The sequence below is a fragment of the Heteronotia binoei genome, chromosome 3 (genome assembly GCF_032191835.1).
Source record: "Heteronotia binoei isolate CCM8104 ecotype False Entrance Well chromosome 3, APGP_CSIRO_Hbin_v1, whole genome shotgun sequence".
NCBI classification, from domain to species: Eukaryota; Metazoa; Chordata; class Lepidosauria; order Squamata; family Gekkonidae; genus Heteronotia; species Heteronotia binoei.
The window spans coordinates 190,267,875-190,295,468 of record NC_083225.1 but is presented as its reverse complement, the minus strand read 5'-3'; positions in this window follow the sequence as shown (position 1 = coordinate 190,295,468).

Genomic DNA, 27,594 nt, shown 5'->3' with positions numbered 1-27,594 from the left:
AAAATGATCCCTGGTTTTATTTTATTTCGTAACACATTGTAACCGTGTGACCTCAGACTTGTGAGCTGCCCTGAGCCTGCCTCGGCGGGGAGAGCAGGATATAAATCAAATAAAAAAAATAAATTAAGTTGCAGACCTACTTTTGATTTGCTCGCGAGCTTGATAGGACCCCTTTGGGGGCCTGATCCTGTCCCCCTAGCCGCACGTTTGACACTTTAGCCTAGTGTGTATTTATCCAATTTTCCTTCAAGGAGCTCATGTATATGGTTCTACCTTCCCTCCATCCCCTAAACGGGTTTCTATACAAAAACGTCTGGAACAATGCAAAACAAGCACAGAGACTATGCTCTCTCTCTCTCTCGCTCTCTCTCACGCATACTTACTGGCTCTGGTTCCTAAACAAAGACTTCTGTTATGAAAGCAAACAGAGGGACTGGCTCTTACTCTCCCTCACACACACTTGGCTCCGCTGCTGGCCCCTCCCAATGCAGCCAGCTTTCACTTCCTGCTCAAATTTAAAGGCACATACACACATTTTAAAACGCGACATGTTTGCAGGCTTCTAAACCTGCAGGAGAGCTAAAGGCACATGGTGGTTGTGGGGGCGGGGCTTCCCCCTGCCGGCCAGCTGGCTGGGGATGGGGTGGAGCCTGCAAAACTAGGGATTTCCCTGCTGGAACAAGGGGATTGGGAAGCCTAGAGATCTGAGAGAACTGCTCTTGAGAGAACAGCTCTGAGAGAACTGGGACTGACCCAAAGTCAATCTTCGGGCTTCAGGGGAGAAGGCAGGGCCAGCCCTAGGGTGCATGGTGACCCAGGCAGACCACCTACCCACCACCTCCTCCAGGGCGCCACCCTCAGGCTGTCCCCTCCCCTCTTGCTCTCTGGCCCCTGCTGCCACTCCCATGGAGGATGCTCCGGGAGCGATACAGAGACCGTGCGCCGGCCAGAAGCCCTCCCCACCCCTCTCTGATAATTCCGATCGTCAGAGATGGGCGGAGAGGGCTCCTGGCCAGCACGCAGTCTCTGCATTGCTCCCTGAGCATTGGACACTCAGGGAGCAATACAGAGGCTGCACACCAGCCAGAAGCCCTCACAGGGCAAAATTTGGGCATTTGCCTAGGCTGTTGGGCCAGGAGGGCCCAACTTGGTGCCCTCCCCAGCTCAGCACCCTAGGCAAATGCCTAACTTATCTAGTGGGAGGGCCGGCTCTGGGAGGAGGAGTGGGAATCAAACCCGGCTCTCCAGATTAGAGTCTGCCGCTCTCAACCGCTACACCAAACCGCCTCACAGGAGGGCAACCCCAAAGGCACCGGAGCCCTGCCAGGAAAAAAAGCTGGCAAACCTAAGACGACCTTAGAAAAATAAAGGATTGTAAATGTCACGGAGCTCGAGGAATTTCCACCCTGTTTTCCATCTGACTTTGCAGAAACTGTTTCATTTGGGGGTGGCGGTTGTGATTCTATCGAAAAAAAGGACAGGGAAATCTGCTGCTGGGAGTACAGAAAAGGCTCCGTTGGATCCCCTTCCGTGTCCGGCAACCGCTAAGGATTCCCCTTTGAGCAAAGCAGCCGCTTTGATCGCCCCTCAGATCAGATGGAGCAGCCAACAAAGGGTGAAGGGCTCACCGCTGCGGAAGGCAGACGGCCACCCTTCCCAGCAAAGGCCCTTTTCATTTCGGAGATGGTTTCTCAGTCAAAGGCATCCTCTGTTCAGTCGGCTCTCACCCTGGCCCACGCATCCGGCCCTTCTGCCAAGGCCGGCTCACGAGAGGAGCTGAAGGAACGGCCGAGAGTGCCAGCAGCACCTCTCCTCGAGCCAAAATCACCCACTGGGAGGCAGCTTGGCAGACGGCTCTTGATAGGAGGAAACCCCGTTTGGCTTGGAACTCCATCTTTGCTCCCCTCCCTGGCATGCTTTTCGCCGTCAGGAGCCCAAGAATTTGGTTCCTGGTCTTGGCAGGCCATTCTCTGCTTAATTTGCTTAGGCACCGACTCTCTTTAATCTCATCCTTGGCTGACGAATCCTAAAGGTTGCCAGCCTTCAGGTGGTAGCGGGAGATCTCCTGGGCTTGCAAATGATCTCCAGGCCACAAGAGATCAGTTCCCCTGGAGAAAATGGCCCCCTTTGGAAGGTGGACTCTATGGCCTTGTACCCATTGAAGTCCCTCCCCTAAGAGAGCATAAGAGAAGCCATGTTGGATCAGGCCAGTGGCCCATCCAGTCCAACACTCTGTGTCACACAGTGGTCAAAACCCGGGGGTCATCGGGAGATTCACCAGCAGAGCCAGAACTCCAGAAGCCCTCCCACTATGCCCCCCCCAAAAAGACAGAGCATCACTGCCCCAGACATAAGAACATAAGGAAAGCCATGTTGGAGCAAGCCAATGGCCTGTCCAGTCCAACACTCTGTGTCACGCAGTGGCCAAAAAAACAGGTGCCATCAGGAGGTCCACCAGTGATGCCAGGACACTAGAAGCCCTCTCACTGTGCCCCCCCACAAGCACCAAGAATACAGAGCATCACTGCCCCAGACGTAAGAACATAAGAGAAGCCATGTTGGATCAGTCCAATGGCCCAGCCAACACTCTGTGTCACACAGTGGCCCAAAAACCCCCAAGTGCCATCAGAAGGTTCACAAGTGGGGCTGTTTAGTTTGGAGAAACGTCGACTGCGGGGTGACATGATAGAGGTTGACAAGATTATGCATGAGATGGAGAAAGTAGAGAAAGAAGTCCTTTTCTCTCTTTCTCACAATACAAGAATTCGTTGGCATTCAGTGAAATTGCTGAGCAGTCAGCTTAAAATGGATAAAAGGAAGTACTTCTTCACCCGAAGGGTGATTAACATGTGGAATTCACTGCCACAGGAGGTGCTGGCGGCTACAAGCATAGCCAGCTTTAAGAGGGGATTGGATAAAAATATGCAGCAGAGGTCCATCAGTGGCTATTAGCGACAGTATATATATATGTGTGTGTGTGTGTATGTATGTATGTGTGTGTGTGTGTGTGTGTATACACAAATATTTGTGTGTATATACACACATATACGCACACATATTTTGGCCACTGTGTGACACAGAGTGCTGGACTGGATGGGCTATTGGCCTGTTCCAACCTGGCTTCTCTTACGTTCTTATGTGACACAGAGTGTTGGACTGGATGGGCCATTGCCCTGATCCAACATGGCTTCTCTTAGGTTCTTATGCGACAAAGAGTGTTGGACTGGATGGGCCATTGGCCTGATCCAACATGGCTTCTCTTAGGTTCTTATGTGACACAGAGTGTTGGACTGGATGGGCCATTGGCCTGATCCAACATGGCTTCTCTTAGGTTCTTATGTGACACAGAGTGTTGGATTGGATGGGCCATTGGCCTGATCCAACATGGCTTCTCTCATGTTCTTATGTGACACAGAGTGTTGGACTGGATGGGCCATTGGCCTGATCCAACATGGCTTCTCTTATGTTCTTATGTGACACAGAGTGTTGGACTGGATGGGCCATTGGCCTGATCCAACATGGCTTCTCTTATGTTCTTATGTGACACAGAGTTTTGGATTGGATGGGCCATTGGCCTGATCCAACATGGCTTCTCTCATGTTCTTATGTGACACAGAGTGTTGGACTGGATGGGCCATTGGCCTGATCCAACATGGCTTCTCTCATGTTCTTATGTGACACAGAGTTTTGGATTGGATGGGCCATTGGTCTGATCCAACATGGCTTCTCTTATGTTCTTATGTGACACAGAGTGTTGGACTGGATGGGCCATTGGCCTGATCCAACATGGCTTCTCTTATGTTCTTATGTGACACAGAGTTTTGGACTGGATGGGCCATTGGCCTGATCCAACGTGGCTTCTCTTATGTTCTTATGTGACACAGAGTGTTGGACTGGAAGGGCCACTGGCCTGATCCAACATGGCTTCTCTTATGTTCTTATGTGACACAGAGTTTTGGACTGGATGGGCCATTGGCCTGATCCAACAGGGCTTCTCTTATGTTCTTATGTGACACAGAGTTTTGGATTGGATGGGCCATTGGCCTGATCCAACATGGCTTCTCTTATGTTCTTATGTGACACAGAGTGTTGGACTGGAGGGGCCATTGGCCTGATCCAACATGGCTTCTCTTATGTTCTTATGTGACACAGAGTGTTGGACTGGATGGGCCATTGGCCTGATCCAACATGACTTCTCTTATGTTCTTATGTGACACAGAGTGTTGGATTGGTGGGCCATAGGCCTGATCCAACATGGCTTCTCTTATGTTCTTATGTGACACAGAGTGTTGGACTGGATGGGCCATTGGCCTGATCCAACATGCCTTCTCTTATGTTCTTAACAGTCTGGGTTGATTTCCCTGAGGACTGACAGATTGGATCTTCTTGCCGTCCAAGGGACTCTCAAGAGAGCGGTGCTACGTGGCCCTGAAAGTGAGACCACTGGAGGGAAGTGAGGGGCAAAGAAGAGGAAGGGGGGAGGGAGTGGATTCTGGCAAGGCAAAGCCGGCGACTGGTCCCAATTTACTTCTCGAAGAGCCTTCTAAGAGCATCGGTAAGAGCTGCGCAGGACTTTATTGAGAGCCTCCAAAGTGTTTATAGGACAATTTGTGTGGAGCAGGTTTTTCTGGAAGTGGTTTGGAGAGGAAGGGGCGGTTGGGGGGAGGAAGGGGGGGAGGAGAGGAGACAAGAAAGCCAAGCCTGACACTCCTTGATAGGAACATGCTGGAAAACCCAAGGAGCGCAACAGATGTTTGCTATTTGAGGCGGGGGGGGGGGGAAGCCTCTGGAAGGAAGAGGAAATATTTGGCAGTCTGCGGGGATGGGGTGAAAAAGCAAACGGTTCATTCCTGGGTGCAGGGGCAGCCAAATCTATTGTGTGCACATTTGGAGAAGAGAGGAGATTAGAGAGTTTTTTTTAAAGGAGGCTAGGAACAGGATCCTCTAAAAGTTTACGGAGTTTTAAGTCTTTACCAAGACGTAGCTCTGTTCAGGGCCGAAACCTGTGAGGAAACAGAAGAGTTTAAAAGGAGAGCCAGTTTGGTGTAGTGGTTAAGTGCACAGATACTTATCTGGGAGAACCAGTTTTGATTCGCCACTCCTCCACTTGCAGCTGCTGGAATGGCCTTGGGTCAGCCATAGCTCTCTTCTCTGGGAGAACTGGGTTCGATTCCCCACTCCTCCACTTGCAGCTGCTGGAATGGCCTTGGGTCAGCCATAGCTCTCTTATCTGGGAGAATCGGGTATGATTCCCCACTCCTCGGGTATGATTCCCCAACCAGGTTTGATTCCCCAATCCTCCTCTTACAGCTGCTGGAATGGCCTTGGGTCAGCCATAACTCTCTTATCTGGGAGAACCGGGTTTGATTCCCCAATCCTGCACTTACAGCTGCTGGAATGGCCTTGAGTCAGCCATAGCTCTCTTACCTGGGAGAACTGGGTTTGATTTCCCCACTCCTCCACTCACAGCTGCTGGAAAGAGTCTTATTACATTTGAGAGCCAATTTGGTGTAGTGGTTAAGTGTGTGGACTCTTATCTGGGAGAACCGGGTTTGATTCCCCACTCCTCCACTTGCATCTGCTGGAATGGCCTTGGGTCAGCCATAGCTCTGGCAGAGGTTGTCCTTGAAAGGGCAGCTGCTGTGAGAGCCCTCTCCAGCCCCACCCACCTCACAGGGTGTCTGTTGTGGGGAAGGAGATAAAGGAGATTGTGAGCCGCTCTGAGACTCTGTTTTAGAGAGAAGGGTGGGGTATAAATCTGCAGTCTTCTTCTTCTTCCACACACGAATCACACCTGAAGCCACCTCATTCACATTCAGGAGAACATTAGTCTCTCAAGGTTAGTCTTGTCTACTCAGACTGAGAGCGGCTCTCCAGGGTCTTAGTCTGAGGTCTTTCCCATCACCTGCTGCCTGGTCTTTCTCACTGGAGATGCCGGGGATTGAACCTGGGACCTTCTGCTTACCAAGCAGATGCTCTGCCATTGAGCTACAGCCCCACTGTATGTCTCTCCAGGGTCTCAGGCTGAGGTCTTTCCCATCACCTACTGCTTGGTCCTTTTAACTGGAGATGCCAGGGAGTGAACCTGGGACCTTCTGCTTACCAAGCAGATGCTCTACCGCTGAGCTACAGCCCCACTGTATGTCTCTCCAGGGTCTCAGGCTGAGGTCTTTCCCATCACCACCTGCAACGTCTGTTTTTAACTGGAGATGCTGGGATTGAACCTGGGACCTTCCACATGCCAAACAGATGGCTCCACTACTGAGATATGGCCAGGCCTCATTTTGGTCAGGAGCTCACAGGAGCAGAGTTCCAGAACCTTTAAATTTTTTCTTTCTTAACCAACCCCCCCGCCCCCCCCAAAAAAATTGCTTCTGGGTTCCATTGTTCAAACCCCCTAGAAGAATTTTGCTAAACTCTTAAGATTTGACAAATTTTCTAATTCCCCCCCCCCCCGGTAAAACAATGAAAACATATAAAGCAAACAGATGGAAATCTTCCTCATGCCACTGTGGCCACACAGGAGAAAGTAATTCGAAAAGTATGATGGGAGCAGTGTTCCCTCTAAGCTGAGTCAGTGTGAGCTCACAGTTTCTTAGCCTCCAGCTCACACATTTTTGTCTTAGCTCAGGAAAAATGGCCCCCCGAGCAAACCAATTTATGCAATAGCTCAGGGGTGGCCCACGGTAGCTCTCCAGATGTTTCTTGCCTACAACTCCCATCAGCCTCAGTCAGCATGGCCAATGGCTGGGGCTGATGGGAGTCGTAGGCCCAAAAACATCTGGAGAGCTATCGTTGGCCACCCCTGCATTTGCTCACAAAGAAGTATTTTTGCTCCCAAGACTCCACAGCTTAGAGGGAATATTGGATGGGAGTAAGGGTTTTCTTATGAGAATTCTAATTCAAGAAGCATTTTAAGATAGATACAGAGCTGATATAATTTAGTACACCTTCTGGTGATGTCAGGGGTGTGTGTGGCATGTGCAAATGAGCTCCAGCACCTTTTCTTCTACGAAATGACCTCTTGACCTGGGCCTTCCAGGTTAGGGTATGGTTCTGAAACGGCCATTTTCAAATTCTGTCTCGCTGGTGGGGTGTGGCAGGGAGTTTTCCGGGAGTGGGGGCATGGTGCAACATCACATGTGATGTCCCTAACATGATGATGTCATACGGAAATGACACCATCGATATAAGGAGTGGTGTGGCCTGCTTGTATTCAGTTGCGCTCTTGTTCAATAAACGTTCTTGCTTACCTCAAGCTGGTTGAACTCGCTATATAATACAGTCTTTGTTTTTTTTGTTTTAAACAATTTATTGGTAGCATATGGTTACAAAACTTATCTATTTCTTAATTTTTTTTCCTTTTTTCACATTAACCCATATGACATTTCCATCCCCCCTCCCTCCAATGTTGACTTCCCCGAGGTTATAAGTTCAAATCCATACTAAAGGCACTTCTGACTGCTCAAAGTTCCATATATATATTCTTACAACTAAAAAATTGTCCAATATTTCTTTACTTTCCAAGTTTTCTCCATATATCCTTTAAATTTTCTCCACTCCCTTTTGAATATCTCTAGATCATAGTCTCTTAGTGTTCTGGTTAATTTGTCCATTTCACACCACGATAAAACTTTCATGGTCCATTCCCATTTCTCTGGTATTTTTTCTTGCTTCCAAAGCTGCGCGTACAAAGTCCTAGCAGCTGATAACAGGTACCAAATTAAAGTCCTATCTTCTTTTGGGTATTTTTCTAATTGTAATCCAAGTAAAAACGTCTCTGCAATTTTCTTAAAATCATAACCCAAAATTTTGGTGATTTCTTGTTGTATCATCTTCCAGAATTCTTTCGCTTTTTCACATGTCCACCACATATGGAAGAAAGAACCTTCATGTTTTTTACATTTCCAACATCTATCCGACATTTTCTTACTTATCTTAGCCAATTTTTTCGGAGTCATATACCACCTATACATCATTTTAAAACAGTTCTCCTTAATGCTTTGACAAGTTGATATCTTCATTGAGTTCTTCCAGAGGTGCTCCCATGTTTCCATTTGTATTTCTCTATTCACATTAATTGCCCATTTGACCATTTGAGACTTTACTACTTCTTCTTCTGTAGACCATTTCAATAATAACTTATATACTTTTGATATCAATTTTTCATTGTCACCTAACAGGACCCTTTCCAGTTCTGTTTGTTCTCGTCTAATTCCCTCTGATTTTATGTCGTTTTCCATCAAACTTTTAATTTGTTGCATTTGAAACCAGTCATAATTGTTATTTAACTCTTCTGAGGTTTTTAATTCAATTTTATCTCCTTGAATCTTAAGCAGTTGGTTATATGACATTTCTCTTTTTTCTTCAGAATCAGCTGTTATTTTTATTACTTCTGCTGGCACTATCCATAGTGGTTTTCTCTCATCCCCGTATTTCTTGTATTTTATCCAAGTATTTAGTAATGTATTTCTGACATAGAGGTGAGAGAAAAAACCATCCATTTTATTCTTCCCATAGTACATGTATGCATGCCAGCCGAATCTATTTCCGTGAGCTTCTAACCACAAAGGTTTTTTGTCTAACAGCATTATCCAATCTTTTATCCATGTCAAACAAACTGCATCGTGATATAGTCTTAGATCGGGAAGTTGAAAACCTCCTCTCTCTTTGGCATCCGTTAAGATCTTCATCTTTATCCTTGGTTTCTTTCCGGCCCAAATGAAATCAGAAATTTTCCTTTGCCATTTGTTGAATTGTTTTGCTTCTTTTACAATCGGGATGGTTTGAAACAAATACATTATCCTTGGCAAAATATTCATTTTGATTGCAGCTATCCTGCCCAGTAAGGACAAGTTGAGTTTATTCCATTTCATCAAATCTTTGTCCATCTTACACCACAGTTTTTCATAATTGTTTTTGAATAAATCAATGTTCTTCATTGTTATCTCTATTCCAAGGTACCTAACTTTGGTTGTGACTTCACAACCTGTCACCTTTTGTAGTTCTTTTGTTTTATTTGGTTGCATGTTTTTACAGAGGAATTTCGATTTCTCCTTATTTATGTATAATCCTGCTAGTTCTCCGTACTCTTTTATCTTAGCTAACAGCAGTGGTGACACTTGAACCGGATTCTCCATTATGAACACTATATCGTCTGCAAAAGCTTTGTATTTATAAGAGAATCTTCTAATTTTTAGACCTTCTATTTTTTCATCTTTTTGAATTTGTTGTAACAGAATTTCAAGAGTCATTATAAACAACAATGGTGATAGCGGGCATCCTTGCCTTGTTCCTTTGCTCACTTTCAATTCTTTGGTAAGGTCTGCATTTATACACAATTTTGCATGCTGATCTGTATATATTGCTCTTGTCATTTTTATAAATTGTTCCCCTAAATTAATTTTTTCCATTACCGCAAACATAAAGTCCCAATTTAAGTTGTCAAAGGCTTTCTCTGCGTCAACAAAAAATAAGGCCACTTCTTTTTCCGGGTGCTTTTCATAGTATTCCACGACATTAATAACAGCTCTTACATTGTCCCTTATTTGTCTTTTAGGAAGAAATCCCGCTTGGTCTTTGTTTATAAAGTTGGTCAGGTATTGTTTCAGTCGCTCTGCTAAGATTCTTGTATAGATCTTATAGTCATTATTCAACAATGAGATTGGTCTATAATTTTTTACGTTTGTGCTATCTTTATCTTCCTTAGGAATCAAAGAGATTACAGCTTCCCTCCAAGTCTTTGGGATTTTCCCTTCTTCTCTTATCGTGTTTAACAACTTCAACAGTTTGGGTGTTAATTCATCCTTAAGAGATTTGTAAAATTTTGATGTAAATCCATCTGGCCCTGGAGCTTTACCCTCTTGCATTGCTTTTATTGCTGCTTCTATTTCAATTTTCTCTATTGGGTCATTTAATATCTTTTTCATATATTCCGTCAAAGGTGCCACCTGAATGTTTCGTAGATACTCTTCCACTTTTTCTTTACTTATGTTCACACCCTTGAATAAATTTGCATAGTATTTAAAGAATTCTCTTTTAATTCCTTCTTGGTCCACTACTGTTTTCCCATTTGCCATGATTTTATTTATAGTCTTATTTTCTTTCTTCTTTTTTAATTGCCAGGCCAGGTATTTACCAGGTTTGTTTGCACTTTCAAACGATTTCTGTTTCAAATTTTTTAAATTCCATTCTAGTTCTTTATTCAGCAAATGTTTAACTTGGGATTGTAATATCGTAATTTCTTTTATTAATTTTTTCTTCCCTGGTCTTTTTTTTAAGTCCTTTTCTTTTTTATTTATTTCATTTTGCAGTGCTGACAGCCTTTCTTCTCTTGCTCTTTTGTCTTTATTATTCAATGTAATTAATATACCCCTCATTACTGCTTTATAAGTGTCCCATACTGTTTGATACTCCATATCATCCGTTTCATTTATTTGGAAGAATGCTGCAGTCTTCTTTTCTAAGAATGACACAGTGTCTTTATTTTGTAGTAAATCCTCATTAATTCTCCATCTTCTTGATTTTCTTTGCAATTTTGTGGACCAGCATATTGGATTATGGTCCGCCCAAACCTTTGGAAGAATCTCAATTTTTTTTGTTATGAGGCCCAAGCCTTGGGAACCCCACAACATGTCAATTCTGGAAAAAGAATTATGCCTTGCTGAGAAAAATGTATAGTCTCTTACCTCAGGGTTGAACTTTCTCCAAATGTCTTCTAGATTTTCCTGTTTAATCAACTCAAAGAAAGAATTGGGCAGCTTCCCTTCTTTATCATTCTTCTTTGGACTTGATCTGTCAAGGTTATTTTGTATTGTCCCATTAAAATCGCCCATCATCAATACCTGGTCATAGGTCTCTTCGTCCATTTGTCGATTTATGTCTTTAAAGAATTTGTCTTTCGCTCCATTGGGTGCATAAAGTCCTAGTAGTAACGTTTTTTTCGCCTCTATCGTCACCTCAACAGCAATATATCTTCCTTCTTTATCTTTAAAGATTAATTTTGGGTCAAGTTGTTCTTTAATGTAAAAAACCACCCCTCTTTTCTTTTGCTCTGCTAGTGAAAAAAATTCCAACCCCAAATTTCTATTCCACAAAAATTTACTGTCCTTGCGTTGTATATGAACTTCCTGTAAACAAATTATATTACATTTTTGCTTTTTAATCCAATGAAATGTTCTCCTTCTTTTCTGTGGTGAATTTAGTCCATTTATATTCCAAGATAGTAATTTGTACTCCATTATGATGTTGGTTCTTTATTTTCTTCAAAAAAGCTATGCATCTCTTGTTCGCTTCTTATTGTAATCCTTTTGCCATTTTGTTCAAATCCAAGACCCTCTGGTATTATCCATCTATATCTTGTGCCCTCTGCACGCAACTGATCGGTTAGCTTCTTGTACTTTTTCCTATCGCTGATCACTTCTCTTGGTAGCTCTTTCATTATTTTAACTCTGCTCCCTTCTATTGCCCAGGCTTTTTGGTACCCTTTCCTCAAGATTTTCTCTGCCACCTCTTTTGATCTTAATCTTATGACGATGTCTCTTGGCAGGCCTTTATTTTTCACATAAACTGAGTTGACTCTATAGGCACCCTCCAACATACTCTTAAATCTGTCAGGGTCTTCTTCTATGTACTCAGTGATGATATCCACCATATAGCCCTTTAAATCTGTCTCTTCTTTTTCAGGAACCCCTCTTAGACGCACTTGTGACTCCAGCAACTTACAGTCGTGTATTATGACCTTTTCTTGAATTTTTAGCAAGGCAGAGGCCTGTGTATCCACTTTCATCTCTACCTCTTTCACTTTATTTTGAGTCTCTTCCTTAAAACTCTCTATCTCCTTCCTAAGGTCTCCAACTTCTTTTTTAATATCTTTTTTTATTGCCAAATGCAATTTGTCCATAGCTTTTAACATTTTTGCCTCCAGAGCGTCAAATTGAGACTGCATCTTGTCAAATGATTGGGCTCTTGCACGTGTTATTCTTTCTACTGACATATAAAAAATCACCAAACCTTAAAAAAATCCCCACATAAAGTTTAGCATCCAATCCAATAGCTTAGAGCCAGTTCTTTCAGATGAGACTAGTTTCGTTTTTCTCCCTTCTTCCTGAGCAAAGATATTGAATTTTAACAATTTTGACAGTTTTTCTCCCTTTTAAAATGGCAATCGTTATTTCTCTATGGTACAGTTCCAGCCTAGAGAGGTCTCTCTTCGTCTTTCTTGGTCTGAGTCTTGGACTCAATTCCTTCCTAGTTCAAAGGTCGGATGTCACAGCTCTTGTTATCCTTATAGGCTCTGATTTATTGTCCAGCCCCTTTTAGTTTCACTTCCTGTCACAGCTTAGACTGATCTCGTGTCTAGTCTCGCAGTTTTTTGAGCTGCATGAAGAAACCGCAACCACAAAAATCCACAACAATATGTCTTTTCTCCAAATATCTTTGAAGGCAATTATTTTTATGGCGTTCAATTTTCACAAGCTGAATTCTTTTCCTACTATGCCCCCACTCAGCTCAGTTCATTCAAGGTTCTGCAGTTTATGGGCATATATACACGGCAACTCTCTTTTCTTTCTTCTGCGTCACCAACCTCCGACTGCCAACTTTCACTCTTATCTTGAAGGTTTTTTTTTTTTATTTTTTGCTGTTGTTCACTTCCAAAGCCACAGAGCTCAGCTTAACAAGGTAAAAGTTTTTTTTTTCCCCATTCAATTATGCTTTGCCTTCGTCTGTTGTTAATCCACTCAGTATTTAAACTATATTCAAAGTCTCTCAGAGTGAAGATAAGAATGATGAGTGTACCTTTTAGATGTTCTCAACTCCCCCGGCTGCTACTTTCTTGCAATTAAAATCAGTCCTTCTAGAGTGCTTGGATTCCGACAGCCTTAAGTGACCGAAGTCACTTTAGAGTCACTGCAGACGATGGTTGACAAATTCCATTGCCGGACATCAATAACTGAAGGAGCCAGCTTCCTGACTCCTCCAGATCGATATCAACAGCATTAAAGGAAGATAAGTCGTCTTGGGTTAACCCTTGCCTAGGGTTAATGAGCATAGACCTTATCAGGGGTCTTTAATACCCTGAACAGTGACAATAAAATCCCCCTCTGTTAGGGAGCTGCAGACTGTCTTCCAGCCGAACAGGAAGTCCTGTATAATACAGTCTTTGTTGACTTTTATGGGGTAAGGCTGTGGAGAGACCTTCACTTTGGCCCTGTGAGGTAGCCGTTCAGAATCAGTCCCCTCTTAATCTGTACAGAGACTATTCTGGAACTGACCTTTTCATCTTTCCTCTCTCTGTCAAACCTGTATCTGTGAAAGAAGTCTGACTCCACCACCCAGTCTGCAAGCTGTCTCTCATTCAGAAGAACTTCCCTCAAAGCTCTTTTCGGACAGGCTGACGAGTTTTGCGGCGTCTCTTGACAGGAAATATCAACTCCCACCGGCCTCTTTGCCTTGAAAGAGCTCTGGTTTTGACCATCACCTTTTTGATGATTAAGGGTTGTTTATTTTCTCAAAAAAAAAATTGGGATACAGAAGGGGGAAAAGGGTAGGGGGGAAATAGGAATGAATCAAAATGATCAAATGTTGTGAATGGTTAACTTCAAGAAATAAAATCGACTGTATTTGAAAAAAAAAATTACAGGTTTCAGATATAGAGGGAAAGGAAAGGTCCCCTGTGCAAGCACCAGTCGTTTCCAACTCTGGGGTGACGTTGCTTTCACAGCAATTTCACGGCGGACTTTTTACGGGGTGGTTTGCCATTGCCTTCCCCAGTCATCTACCCTTTCCCCACAGCAAACTGGGTACTCATTTTACCGCCCTCGGAAGGATGGAAGGCTGAGTCAACCTCGAGCTGGCTACCTGAAAACCCAGCTTCCACCGAAGATCAAACTCAGGTTGTGAGCAGAGCTTAGGGCTGCAGTACTGCAGCTTTAACACATCGCGCCACGGGACTCTTTTCAGATATAGAAGCAGATAGTAAAACATCATTATTACAGTGAGTTCTCTCTTTAAAAGAACAGACAAAAAAATTCCTAGAGAAAGTCTTTTAATAATGAAAAGGCTACATCTTTAACAGTTAAGCATATTTCTGCCCTAGGACCATGAACTTTTTCACTGTCTTGCTGCTATATTTTGACTCCTCACCAACTCTATCTATCTATCTATCTATCTATCTATCTATCTATCTATCTATCTATCTATCTATCTATCTATCTATCTATCTATCTATCTATCTATCTATCTATCATCTATCATCTATCTATCTGTCTGTCTGTCTGTCGGTGATTCCTAGATATAAATTATATCAGAAGGATAAGAAAGGAAGGGTTGGAGGTGGGTGGCTTTGTATGTCAGAGAGAGTAAGATTGAGAAGGTAAGAGAATTAGATCTATCTATCTATCATCTATCTCTCTATCTGTCTGTCTGTCTGGTAAATTCGATTTTCAACTGTCCTCACCTGAAAAGACAGGGCTCAGGGTGGTATACAACGTAATATCGTACAATACATCATTAAGAACAGGTTAAAACCAATGAAACACAGTAATTAGCCTAAAAGATGGCACTAAAATTTCCAGTAGTGAACATAAGAACATCAGAGAAGCCATGTTGGATTAGGCCAATGGCCCATCCAGTCCAACACTCTGTGTCACACAGTGGCAAAAAAAAATTATACATACACACACACTGTGGCTAATAGCCACTGATGGACCTCTGCTCCATATTTTTATCTAAACCCCTCTTGAAGGTGGCTATGCTTGTGGCCGCCACCACCTCCTGTGGCAGTGAATTCCACATGTTAATCACCCTTTGGGTGAAGAAGTACTTCCTTTTATCCGTTTTAACCTGGCTGCTCAGCAATTTCATCGAATGCCCGCGAGTTCTTGTATTGTGAGAAAGGGAGAAAAGTACTTCTTTCTCTACTTTCTCCATCCCATGCATTATCTTGTAAACCTCTATCACGTCCTCCCGCAGTCGACGTTTCTCCAAGCTAAAGAGCCCCAAGCGTTTCAACCTTTCTTCATAGGGAAAGTGTTCCAGCCCTTTAATCATTCTAGTTGCCCTTTTCTGGACTTTCTCCAATGCTATAACATCCTTTTTGAGGTGCGGCGACCAGAACTGCACACAGTACTCCAAATGAGACCGCACCATTGATTTATACACGGGCATTATGATACTGGCTGATTTGTTTTCAATTCCCTTCCTAGTGCCACTGCCTCATGAGAAGGCAGGGAGCGGGAGTGCCAAGAAGAAGTGTCAGGAATCATGAGAAACTTCTACTATGGGCAGTGACGTGATTCTCTTCACAATGGGAGAATGGCTCAGTGTTCCTTTTGAACCTCATCTGGTGACTAAGAAGGGTCAAGGTGAAGAACGATTCCTCCTTCTCCCTGGAAAATCACACACAGACACACCTGGCAAAAGTCTGGATTTTCCCACCACATTTTGGGCAGTTTGTTTTCAAGTCTGTGTGAAGACCACAGACAGATTTGTAACTGATCCGCTAACCTTATGGATTAATTCTGGGTGTTAATGGTCGCTTGTGCAGTTGGTCTAGTTTTCGAAGACTCCACCCTAGAATTCACTCCAGTCGTTCCTCTATTGGGACCACGCTCTGTCTACGAGTTAGAAACCGGCTTCAGACTCGCAGATGGCAGAAAGAAAAGGTGCTGGGGAATGAGCTGCCAAGCCCTGAGCAAAAAGTACTTTAGTCCTTATAGATTCAAATGGCTTTCTGTCCAGCTACAAAGTGTTTGCACTACGTCTACAGAATGAACATAGACTGGAGCTTCCATAGCCAACACATACAGGTTTACAAGATTATGCATGGGATAGAGAAGGTAGAGAAAGAAGTACTTTTCTCATTTTCTCATAATGCAAGAATGCACGGACATTCAATGAAATTACTGAGCAGTCGGGTTAGAACGGATTAAATGAAGTCCTTCTTCACCCAAAGGATGATTAACGTGTGGAATTCACTGCCACTGGAGATGGTGGCAGCTACAAGCATAGATGGCTTCAAGAGGGGATTGGATAAAGATATGGAGCAGAGGTCCATCAGTGGCTAATAGCCACAGTGTGTTGTTGGAACTCTCTGTCTGGGGCAGTGATGCTCTGTATTCTTGGTGCTAAGGGGGGAGCAACAGTGGGAGGGCTTCTAGTAGTCCTGGCCCCCCTGGTGGACTTCCTGATGGCACCTGAGTTTTTTTGGCCACTTTGTGACACAGAGTGTTGAATTGGATGGGCCATAGGCCTGATCCAGCATGTCTTCTCTTATGTTCTTATATTCATGACTGTAATGGCTGCAGGTGGAACCTAAAAGTTGAAGGTGTCTTCACCGAAACCAGTCCTGAACTTCTTGTTTTGGCTGCAGTGTCCTTTCCTTCGTTATTCTTCAAATTTGTGATCCACTCCAGGACAATTTTGGAATAGTATTTGGACAGTGCACTGATTTTGTTTATGGACATAATCCTATGGGCAGTGCCTATTAGTCAGCCACATTTATTTTCTTTATTATAATATACCAGAGGTTGAATACAGAAATTGTGGCAATAATTGTTCCTTATTGACATACTATCATTGTGCTACACAGTTTCCCATTGCTTACTAACTCTAGGAATTGCCAGAAACTCTATGGTTAAAAAGGGAAGGGACTTCGTGTAGTTCTAGGAATCAGAGGAAACTCTATGGTAAAAACCAAAGAGTTGCCTCTGATTCCTAGAGCTACACAAAGTCGTTTCCCTTTTTTTACAGGAAGTGATGTAGCACTGCGATTTGTGTCACAGCCCTTCCCACATCCCTGCCCATTACCCTCCTACCTGCAGCCCACCTGTGATAAACCCTCTCCAGCCACTGCACTCCGCGAGTTGTCTTAAAGTGCAACATGAAGGCTGTACTGGTCAGCCTCCTGTCTGTTTGAGAAGCGTTTTCACACTTGCTCTGTTGATATGGCTCCTTCTGTTGATGGCTGCCAATGCTTATCCCAAATGGGGGTGCTGAAAAGCTGGCGGCCATGTGAGGCATCGTATGAAACGTGTAGGGTTGCCAAACCCCAGGTGAGGGACAGGGGATCCCCCAGTTTGAAGGCCCTCTCCCCACTTCAAGGTAATCTGAAAGCGGAGGGAGGGAAGGAAATATCTGCTAGGCACTCCATTATTCCCTATGGAGACCAATTCCCATAGAGTATTATAGAGAATTGGTCTGCGGGTATTTGGGGCTCTGAGGGAGCTGTTTTTTGAGACAGAGATATGAAATTTGCAGCATAGCATCCTGGGCCTCTCCTCAAAACATCCCCCAAGTTTCAAAAAGATTGGTCCAGGGGGTTGTATTCTATGAGCCCCAAAAGAAGGTGCCTTTATCTTTCATTATTTATGCTTCATTATTTCCAATGGACGGAAGGCATTTAAAAGGTGTGCGGTCCCTTGTAATGTGATGTCCAGCACTCCTTCTGGAGTTCTATCATGCTTCTTAAACCCTTGCTCCTGGCTCCACCCCCAAAGTCCCCAGATATTTCTTGAATTGGACTCGGCAACCCTAGAAACAACGGATCTCGACACGTCCCTGCCACAATGGGCCTCTCGGGCTTGGCTGGAGGCGTCAGCACAGTTGCTGGGCAATTGCCCCCGTGGAAACCAAATCCCCTTTGAAATGGGCCATTAGGCAGGAAGAGGAGAGAGATTTGGGGGGTGGGGGGGGTGTGCTGGCTGGGAAGGAGAGGAAGAGAGTATTTTGAAGAAAAACAGATCAAAAAAAGTTTGGGAAAGCAGCTCTGATGATGAAGCTGACAAAATATGTTTGGCTGTGCCAGAACAGGGTAGAAAAAGGGCTCATTTGGAAGACAAATGGCCTTCCTGCGCAAAATTATGGGATGCAAAGGCTGCCAGTGAAAGGATTCCACCCCCTCCTTCTCATTAATATCGGGCCAATTTAGTGCATTTAGGAGTAATTTTAGGTGATAATGTATGTTTATAATCTCTCTCTGCAGCTATATAGATATTGGCGCCCAACCAACAATTTTTCTTCAAAAGCTGAAATCCTACCGATTGATTCATTTTGCGTAGTCAAACTTCTATATTTCCTGCTGAAAGCGTTTCAATTTGCGAGGGGGGAGTCTCTGATCAGAGGGCAGTCGGAATACCAGTGCTTAGTTAAATGTATACGATTGCTTGGAAATCGTGCCAACACTGCAAAAACAATACAAATTTAAATTACAAGATGAGGCAAGCAATGATATGTAAAAATATCAAGTGCTGGCAGTTCTCATGCAAATTACTGCACCTTGTGGCTTTTGGAGGAGTCTTTTGGAGAGCCAGTTTGGTGAAGTGGTTAAGTGTGCGGACTCTTATCTGGGAGAACCGGGTTTGATTCCCCACTCCTCCACATGCACCTGCTGGAATGGCCTTGGGTCAGCCATAGCCCTGGCAGAGGTTGTCCTTGAAAGGGCAGCTGCTGTGAGAGCCCTCTCCAGCCCCACCCACCTCACAGGGTGTTTGTTGTGGGGGAGGAAGGTAAAGGAGATTGTGAGCCGCTCTGAGACTCTTCGGAGTGGAGGGCGGGATATAAATCCAATATCTTCTTCTTCTTTTAAAATGCATGAAAACTTCTACAATACAAGTTTGAAAGGCCTGTAGAGAAATGACCAGATCAAAACTAGTTTTGAGAAACACGTTGCAGCAGCTACACCGGAACTCATCTCACCGAAACAAATGTAGATGCTTCGGGCAGCAACGATGCAAAACAGTTATGAGTAGGCTTGCCAATCCCCAGGTCCCAGCGGGGGTTCTTTCACTTTCCCAGGCTCCTTCCCGCCCTCAGTCAGCTGGCCAGCGGGGGGAAGCCCCGCCCCCAGAGGACCATGTGACTTTCCACCTCTGGAGGCTTCAGTCTCCGATTGAAAGGCTTCCTCTTGGGATGGTGTGCCTGTGTTACTTTGGAGAAGTTGGCAGCAACTCGTGAATAGAGGGGCCAATCCCTCGCTTCAGAGTCGCCAGAAACGGGGGGGGGGGGAGGGAAACGTCTGCTGAGCACTTCATTATTCCCTATGTGGAGATCGATTCTCATAGGGTGTAATGGGGAATTAATCTGGAGGTTTCGGGGGCTCTGGGGGAGCTGTTTTTTGAGGCTGAGGCACCAAATTTTCCGTATAGTATCTAGTGCCTCTCCCCAAAGTACCCCCTCAAGTTTCAAAACGATTGGACCAGGGGGTCCAATTCTATGAGCCCCAAAAGAAGGTGCCCCTATCCTTCATGATTTCCTATGGAAGGAAGACATTTAAAAAGGTGTGCTGTCCCTTTAAATGTGATGGCCAGAACTCCCTTTGGAGTTCAATGAGGCTTGTCACACCCTTGCTCCTGACTCCGCCCCCAATGTCTCCTGGCTCCACCCCCAAAGTCCCCAGATATTTCTTGAATTGGACTTGGCAACCCTAGCTGAGAGAACGTTAGGTAATGTTAAAGGTGAGTTTCCAATGCGGTGATAGAGAGTCACAAACTGTCAGTGTAAAAACATCCTATGTCAGATATGAGTCGGAATGGAGAACACTGAGTTCTGTCTCAGCCAGAAGGTGGGAGGGGAGTTGTGAAGGAGAAACTCAGGATACAGAAGTGCAATGTGCATAGTAATTAGCTTGACGAGAGCAGGGGGCAGAAAATTTGTATCTGCGGGATTTAACTTCAGATGCTAATTTTCCAGTTTGGTGTAGTGGTTAAGTGGGAGGGCTCTTATCTTGGAGAACTGGGTTTGATTCCCCACTCCTCCACTTGCACCTGCTGGAATGGCCTTGGGTCAGCCATAGCTCTCTTATCTGGGAGAACCGGGTTTGATTCCCCCCTCCTCCACTTGCACCTGCTGGAATGGCCTTGGGTCAGCCGTAGCTCTCTTATCTGGGAGAACCGGGTTTGATTCCCCACTCCTCCACTTGCAGCTGCTGGAATGGCCTTGGGTCAGCCAGAGCTCTCATATCTGGGAGAACTGGGTTTGATTCCCCACTCCTCCACTTGCAGCTGCTGGAATGGCCTTGGGTCAGCCAGAGCTCTCTTCTCTGGGAGAACCGGGTTTGATTCCCCCCTCCTCCACTTGCACCTGCTGGAATGGCCTTGGGTCAGCCATAGCTCTCTTATCTGGGAGAACCGGGTTTGATTCCCCCCTCCTCCACTTGCACCTGCTGGAATGGCCTTGGGTCAGCCAGAGCTCTCTTCTCTGGGAGAACCGGGTTTGATTCCCCACTCCTCCACTTGCACCTGCTGAAATGGCCTTGGGTCAGCCAGAGCTCTCTTCTCTGGGAGAACCGGGTTTGATTCCCCCCTCCTCCACTTGCACCTGCTGGAATGGCCTTTGGTCAGCCAGAGCTCTCTTATCTGAGAGAACCGGGTTTGATTCCCCACTCCTCCACTTGCAGCTGCTGGAATGGCCTTGGGTCAGCCATAGCTCTCTTTCATACCATACCAAACCTTTAATGGCATAATAGATTCAGATAAAAATACACAGAATATAAAAAATTTAAACATTGGAGATAAAATCAAAATAAAACCGAGCTTACAGATACATTCAAACATGGTCAGAATTAAATTTAAGGATATCAGCCAGAAATTTTGCCACAGCCTCACTAACCACCCCCTCAGTATCACTCAATAAATAATAACAGGGTGGCAGAATAGACAAATCTGGAGAAAAAGAAAGCTTGCCAAATAAATCTTTACGGAGGTTATGGTAAAAAGAACAATCAAGCAATATATGCTGGATTGAGTCAGGGGTATTCGCTCCACAGGAGCAAAGTCTGTCGGCTAAAGGGACTCGCTGATATCTCCCTTGTAAAACTTTGGAGGGAAACGCGTTTAGTCTGGCCAGCATAAATGCCCTGCGATGACTTGGAGTGGTTAGGTCTGATAGATAATTGGGCATTTTGCCACAAAAAGCATAAAGACCTAAGGAAGCTGGAGAGCAAGTATAAGGGAGAGTTGGCCGTAATTTCGTTTCCTCCAATTCCCACAGTCTCAGTTTAATACATCTGAAGATATATGACTCTTCAGAGGTAGAAAAATCATCTACCTCTAACCCCAATTGATTGAGTTTAGACAGAAGCAGTGCTGTCCAGGACGAAATATATGGGTCTCTTTTCATACAATCAAGAAGGCTGTTGGGATCTGTTCTAAAATGAATTTTGAGCCAGAATTTAAACACTGCAATCCAGGCTTTTGTCTCCACCAAAGACTGACCCACTTCAGAGCAGAGAGCAAAGTAGGACACACATTTTGGCAAACCAAGAATTTGTCTAAAGAATGAGGCTTGAATGCCCTCCACTTTCCTGGTAAAAGCTGAGATCCAAATAGGGATACCATAGAGGATTTGGGCAAGCGTTTTGGCTTTGAACACTTTAATAGCTGCTGGAACTAATTGGTTGCCCCTTGCAAAGAAAAACTGTTTAATTTGAGCAGCTGAACATTTAGCCAAGTTGATGGTGTTGTTACGATGTGAAACCCAGCTTAACTTGTGGTTAAAAGTGATCCCCAAGTATTTAAAATTTTTTGTTTGCTCGATTGTTGAATTGCCAATAAACCATCTCTGTGGGCGCCAGCAGTTTGAAAAGACAACTACTTTAGATTTGGTGTAATTGATAGTAAGTGAATTACAATTACAGTAGTCATAAAAGGCGTTCAAATACCTTTGCAGGCCCACTCTTGTACAAGAGAGGATGGTAGTGTCATCGGCATAAAGTAATAAGGGGACCGCTCGGCCTGCAAGTTTAGGCGGATGACCATTGATAGGGGTCAAAAATTGTGCCAGGTCAGTTAAAAATAAATTAAAAAGATGTGGGGCCAGCACACAACCTTGTTTTACCCCCTTTAACACTGGGATTTTACTAGTCAAGTCACCGCTAGAAGAAAATTTCACTTGGCAAAAGGTATTAGAATGAAGTTTCCTCAAGAGAAACAGCAAACGAGGGTCCATTCCCAGGTAACCTAGCTTGATCCATAGTTGGGCTCTATCTATTGAATCAAAAGCACCCTTCAAATCGATGAAGGCAGCATATAATTTTTTTGACCCGGTATGCATATATTTTTCAGCAAGGAAGGCCAGAGTGCAGCAGTGATCCATAGCAGATTTGCCTTTGGAGAAGCCAATCTGTTCAGGACCTATGATGTTGCCTAGGCGCATCCAGTCAGTTAATCGGAGTTCTAAATGTTTTGCATACAATTTGCCCACTATAGATAATAAACTAATGGGGCGGAAGTTTTCTGGTAACTCCAACCCCCCCTTTTTGTATATTGGGATAATTATAGAGTCAAGCCAAGAGTCAGGGATGGAGCCATGCAGATCGATAAAAGAGAACAATTTTGCAAGGGGCAAGAGCCACCAATCGGCAAACTTTGTGAATACCTCAGCGGGAAGGCCATCAGGGCCAGGTGCTTTACCCGCTTTTAAATCCTTCAATAACTCACTGATTTCCTCTAGAGTTACTGGAGGCCAGACCGGCATATCAGTAACTGAGGGGTTTGCTAAGATGGGAGGGGATACACATGGGGCAGCAAAAATGTTAGAGAAGTAATCAACCCATGTTTGCTCAGAGATATTTGGATCAGTAACAGAATTGTTTTTTAGATTACCTGAAATGATTCTCCAGAAGGCCTTATTATCGTTAGATTTTATCGAGTGGTAAAGTTGGTCCCATTTATTCTGAAAGAAAGCTTTCTTTTTGGATGTAGTAAGCTCCAGGTAGGCTGTCTTGTAAGCAATGTAGGCCTTAATTTTTGATTGGTCTTTGGAGTGACAAGCCTCTTTAAAATGAGCTCTCAGTTCTTGTTTCCAAGCTAAACAATCTGTATCAAACCAGCTGGAGAAACTAGACCTAGACAAGATCACCGGTTTAGCTTTGGCACTACAATAATCAATTAATAATGAAAATCCTGAAAGGATTGAATCATCTGAATTGGAATTAATGATTGAATCCCTTAATCTGCATAGCGCTTCAGAGCCAAAGAGGGAAGAAAACTCCCTTTCTAGGGCCGGGGACCACTTGATTTTTTTTAGAACATTCTCAGGGGCCTTCATGGATTGGGAAGGTGATACCATATTAACCTCCAGATCCAATCGTAGGGATAGAGTTAGGGGCAGGTGGTCACTTTCTGTGCGCGGATCGATGTAAAAGTTATCGATAGATGACAGAAGGTTGGATGAGCCCACACAAAAATCTATCACACTGCAACCCCTTGTGGAAAAAAAAGTAAAGTCATTTGCAGCTGGAAATTTGGAGAGACCATTAAATATTATAACATTGTGCGCTATGCAGAATTCAATTAATCTAAGACCCGCCTTATTGGTTAAAGTATCTTTAGAACAACGGGGTAAACATAGTTGTAGTGGAGGGGATTCAACCGCTTCAAAGCCAAAATGAGAGATCCATTTCTGATTGTTACTGCCTATCCGAGCATTAAAATCACCAAAAATCATGAGCTGAGCAGTATGGAATTTCCTAGACAAAGACGTCACATAGTCAGAAAATTTCTCCCAGACAGCATCAAACTCCAGCTCACCATTAGAAGGGGCTAAATAAACATTAATCATGATTAGGGTCAGTGCTGGGGAGGACAGCAATAAAGCCTGGGCAATTGGCGGGCAAGGATCCAAGAGGATCACCTTAAATGGTAAGCTGGATTTCACCAAGGCAGCCATGCCTGCTTTACTGCGACCTTTAGAGTGAGATCTATAAGCGGGGAGATTAAAAACTTTAAAATCCGTCAGTCTAAAACTGTCTTCTGCCCATGTTTCCTGAAGGAAGACACAATCAAAGGATTTCAAAAAGTCCAAAAAATCTGAGTCATTCGCTTTACTCTTCCACCCAGCAATGTTCCAGGAGATGATGTGGATCTTCCTTGTGGCTTCCCTAGCTGGTAGTCAATCGATAATGGATATCCTTTCTAGAACCCTGGAGTCATCAGTGAAAATACAACCATTATGTTGGGGTGCCCTTGAGCCAGTTAGAGAGAGTTCCATAGACAGATCAATTAAGTCAGCTGATGGGGGACAAGGGGGCAGGGGGTTGCCTGCAGGATCTAGGTTGATTGAAGGAACTGATTTCCCCGGCTCTAAAGACCTTTGCAGCTGCAGCTTAGTACCTTCAAGTCTTATGAGTATCGCCTGTTGATCTTTTGCTGGAAGACTCCCAAATGACTGCAAAAGGTCATCTTCTAATGAAACATTAAGGGGACTATGCGTCACATCCATAGAGGGCTGCACTGATGACTCATTATGCAACTCGGGGTTTGCTTGGGACTGACCAGATCTGGATACCTTAAGACACATTGCAGCTCTCTTATCTGGAAGAACCGGGTTTGATTCCCCACTCCTCCACTTGCACCTGCTAGAATGGCCTTGGGTCAGCCATAGCTCTCACAGGAGTTGTCCTTGAAAGGGCAGTTTCTGGGAGAGCTCTCTCAGCTCCACCCACCTCACAGGGTGTCTGTTGTGGGGGGAGAAGATATAGGAGATTATAAGCCGCTTTGAGTCTCTGATTCAGAGAGAGGGGCGGGGTATAAATCTGCAGTCTTCTTCTTCCTGCCCCCCCCCTCAAGGGCATTGAGGGCTCTTCTTATGTTCTTATCAGGGGAAGGCCTTGGTCTTTCTGCCCTACTATTGGCTGTACAGAGGAACCAGTGGGCACTGTGTGAGATAAGATGCTGGACTAGATGGGCTACTGGTATGATCCAGCAGAGCCCTTCTTACAAAGGCCTTGGTCTCTGTGCCCTGTTGTTGGCCCTCCAGAAGAAATGGTTGGCCCCTGTGTGAGACAGGAGGCTGGACTAGATGGACCCTCCCTGGTCTGATCCACCAGGACTCTTCTTACCTGCTCTGATCCACCTGGACTGTTAAGAAGATCGGCAATTAAGCATTCGGCAATGCGGTTTAAGACCATACCGCTGAATAACTGCACTTACTGGACTGTTTTAATGCTGTCAAGTTAATGTTTACTGTTTTATATTGTTAAATTTAAAGGCTTTTAACCACTGTATGTTTTTATGAAATATTGTTAGCCGCCCTGAGCCTGCCGAGGTGGGGAGGGCGGGATAGAAATAAAAATTTTATTATTATTATTATTATTATTATTATTATTATTATTATGTTCTTAGGAAGGCCTCGGCTTCTCTGCCCTGTTGTTGGGCTTCAAGAGGAACTGGATGGTCACTGTGTGAGACTAGATGGGCCACTGGTCTGATCCAGCACGGCTCTTCTGATGTTCTTATGAAGGCCTCAGCCTCTCTGCCCTGGACTAGATGGACCACTGGTCTGATCCACCAGGACTCTTCTTATGTTCTTAGTAAGGCCTCGGCTTCTCTGCCCTGTTGTTGGGCTTCAAGAGGAACTGGATGGTCACTGTGTGAGACTAGATGGGCTACTGGTCTGATCCAGCAGGGCTCTTCTGATGTTCTTATGAAGGCCTCAGCCTCTCTGCCCTGTTGTTGGCCCTCCAGAGGAACTGGTTGGCCATTGTGTGAGACAAGATGCTGGACTAGATGGACCACTGGTCTGATCCACCAGGACTCTTCTTATGTTCTTAGGAAGCCCTCGGCTTCTCTGCCCTGTTGTTGGGCTTCAACAGGAACTGGATGGTCACTGTGTGAGACTAGATGCACCCCTGGTCTGATCCAGCAGGGCTCTTCGGATGTTCTTATGAAGGCCTCAGCCTCCATGCCCTGTTGTTGGCCTTCTGGAAGAACTGTTTGGCCCCTGCGTGAGACAGGATGCTGGACTAGATGGACCACTGGTCTGATCCAGCAGGGCTCTTCTGATGTTCTTATGGAAACCTCAGCCTCTCTGTTCTGTTGTTGGCCCTCCAGAGGTGCCCCCAAGCATCACCAGTACACAGCATCGCTGCTCCAGACGAAGGCCAAAAGGTGTTCCAACACATGTGCGCCAAAGGCTGCTCTAGAGGGCAACGGCTTCGAGGGGATACACAGTTCTGAAATATTTGTGCTGGTTCTTCTACCTTGACCGGGGATGGTGGGGGAGTAGATTTCCTCCTTATGTAACGGGACCTGGCTTTACCATCCATGAGTGAGAGAATATAATACAAGCTGTCAAATCGTATTAAGCGCAGATCCAGCCGTTCGTGACCTCGGGGGTCTGGTTTGTAAACCGCGGCAATCTGTGGCGTATCACGGCACTGATACTTTCACTAACGGATGCCGGCCGTGTTTGGGGGCGGAGATGGCGTGTTTTAAGAAGGCCTCTTTGAAGTGGAGGCCTTGTTTTGGAGCGTCTGGATGCAATGTGGGGAAGGGGGGTGCTGGAGAGAGGAGAGAGAATAACGGCAGGAAATTGTCTCGAGCCTGGAGGGAGAACCTTGGAACTGAATTTCAAATTCTCTTCACCTAATAACACTCGAAAGTTCTATTCTTCTGACCCCCATCCCCTCCTCTTTTCTTCCAGAGACGAGTAAAGGACACCGTGGCTCCATGAGCAGAGGCTTGATTTGGGGCGCTGAGAACCAGGAGTTGTTTTGTAGAAAAATAGGTGGTGGAGCTCATTAGCATAACCTCATTAGCATAAGTCATTAGCATATGGCCCTCCTGTCAAAAGCAACCCGATGCAAGAAAGGAGAGCCCCAGGTGAGCGAGGCCTCCCTGGGCTGGCTAGAGATCCAGCCAGCCCAAGCAGGCCTCGCTCGCCTGGGGCTCTCCTGGGCTGCCCCCCCAGTCAAAAGGCCGGCAAGCCATCCGCCGCCCAAAATCACATCAGAAGTGGAGAAAGGGTGTTGGGGGCTTCTCCAGGGGTTAATGAGGGCTGCTGGGGGCATGGCAAAGCTCCTGGTGGCTGGCCGGCTGCCCGCTCTCCGAATCCAGGGATTGTTATGCAGCTGCACCTACTACTCAACGGACAAGGTAGCTGGGAGAGGAGGAGGGGGAACCATCAGGAAGGTTCAGGAGCTGCACTCCTGTGAGCTCCTGCTGAATCTGAGACCTGCTTAGAACGAAGATGCAAACCTGGACTCAGTTCTGGATTTATCCAAGGAAAGGCACAAAAAAGGCTTTTAATGGAAGGAGGGAGTGGAGGTGTTGGCTTTGTGGAAATCACACTTGTCCAGATCAGGGGTGGCCAACGGTACTTTAGGGGAGGGTCGGTGGCTCAGTGGTAGAGCATCTGCTTGGGAAGCAGGAGGTCCCAGGTTCAATCCCCGGCATCTCCAAAAAAGGGTTCAGGCAAAAAGGTGTGAAAAACCTCAGCTTGAGACCCTGGAGAGCCGCTGCTAGTCTGAGTAGACAATACTGAATTTGATGGACCGAGGGTCTGATTCAGTATAAGGCAGCTTCATATAACGGTAGCTCTCCAGATGTTTTTTTTTGCCTACAACTCCCATCAGCCCCAGCCATTGGCCATGCTGGCTGGGGCTGATGGGAGTTGTAGGCAAAAAAACATCCGGAGAGCTACTGTTGGCCACCCCTGATCTAGATTGTTAAGCAAAGGTTGTTGGATCAGTGTATTCAAGCTGACATGGGACTATTGGGCAAATTGAGAATATCTGTGATTTATAGACAGTTATCACCCTCACCTCTGGTATCTTCTCCATATTTTGTTTAATTAATTTCAAGTATCGAAAAGCTT